The following is a 1,741-nucleotide window of genomic DNA, read 5'->3' as shown; positions in this document are numbered from 1 at the left end:
CAGTAGCATGGTTTAGTATGAAAATCATGAATTTTTTCACAGAGCTCGATTTATTTTCTACTTCATTCTCTCAACTTGGATTTGAGAAAATATGTAACCTTTCTAGGTTAAGTTTTAATCTACAAAATGCTAAGACTGAAATGTGTTCATAGTCTTTAAATAAAGACTAAAAGAGAAAATCTGCATAAAACACTTCACACAGCACTTACATCATTAAGTAGTGAATTACAGTGCCTTTTCTTCCCTTTCCTAGTGTAAACGTGGTACTCCCTTTTTAAATATATAGGGATTTCCTCCTCAGTGATGATGTAAAACAGATTATACAGAAAATCCATATATGTCATAAATAAGAATACACATATTGTGCTTGCTTCAGCAGCACATATACTAAAATTGGAATGACACAGAAAAAGAGTTGCATGGCCTTTGCACAAGAATTGCACACAAATTCATGAAGCACCCAATATGCTTTAAAGTTAATAAGATACTTTGGTTTTTTAAGATACTCTCGTAACATAAATCAACTTACTTTCAATAAAAGATTTATGTTATATTGAAAAAACATATACATTGCACCACTGAGTTTTGCATCATGAGTTCACATCTTCTTTTGTCAGGTTGTAGTGATGCCATAAACAAAGAGGAACCAATGATAAATGTCAGAATCATTTCCTTGTATATAATTTAGTGAAGCTATGCATAGTATTGAATATTTATTTGGATATTTTGTAGTATAAAAAATTCCTTTATGTTATTTGGAAGGAGATTTTACCCAGCCATCATGAAGCTTGTTTCGTTGAGGCAAAAGAATGTAGGTAGTTAACCTCATGTGACAGTATAAAAGGGACTGGTCACTGCAGACTGTCCCAGAAATATGCTGTGAAGTAGATGCTCAAAAACTACATTATTTGCCAGCCCTCAACAGCCAGGAAATTATTCTTGATTTTCTTCAGAATTCAGATAAATTGTACTTCCCAAGGAAAAGCCAACAAACACTAGGTTGGAAGGACAGTTAGGAAAGCAAGGGCCAGATGCTGTACGCACATACTTGGGAAGGAGAAGCTATGTGAAAAAGTAGCACAAAAAAATGTTCCAAACCACTCTGATAGCTGCCCTGGGTGTCTGGGTTTGCACTTCGCCTGCAATCAGGACACATATCCACACACACTACTTGAAATATGACTTTGAGCTCCCTGTTCTAGAATAGAATTCCATAGCTCAATGTTTTCAGCCAGTACAAGAAAAGCGGTCCAGGGATTATGGCCAGAAACTCTGGAAGTCTTCAGTGGATCAAGAAAATCAAAACACTTACTAGTTCTTCAAAGAGCCTCAAGATCAAGCAGAAGGGAAAGTGGATAGTTATTCCTGGGACTCGAATTCAAATCCTAATGTAGGATTCACTAGTTTTGTATCATCTCTTGTGTTTGTCCCTTTGATCAACCAGTGCTCCTTTTCTCAGACTGGACTTCCCTACCTTTAATCACACCACTTGCTTCTATAGAGAAGTGAAAAAGCATCCTGAGAAACCTGACTTACCATGCCTCGGTTTTATCATTTGTAGAATGGGGCTCTCATATTCACTGGGATATTGGAGCAATAAGATGAATTATGTGGAGAGCAAATTGTCCAGTTCCTAGCACATAACCAACACCCAAAACATTTAGCAGAATCCATGGTCATTTCTATGTCTTTCTCTGACTATATGATTTCCTTTAAACTGTAAAAGTTCAACTAGAAATCT

At 36.2% G+C, this 1,741-nt stretch overlaps 1 non-coding gene across 1 annotated transcript; it reads left to right on the top strand.

The window, feature by feature from the left end:
- Nucleotides 1–363: 363 nt before the first annotated feature.
- Nucleotides 364–471, top strand: LOC119471983. The gene has a single exon (XR_005201082.1). It is a non-coding gene; the product is annotated as a U6 spliceosomal RNA (small nuclear RNA).
- The last annotated feature ends 1,270 nt before the right edge of the window (nt 472–1,741 follow it).

Source organism: Cebus imitator, unplaced genomic scaffold (genome assembly GCF_001604975.1).
Source record: "Cebus imitator isolate Cc_AM_T3 unplaced genomic scaffold, Cebus_imitator-1.0 Scaffold80, whole genome shotgun sequence".
In the NCBI taxonomy this organism is placed as follows: Eukaryota; Metazoa; Chordata; class Mammalia; order Primates; family Cebidae; genus Cebus; species Cebus imitator.
This window is presented reverse-complemented; position numbering and strand designations above follow the sequence as displayed.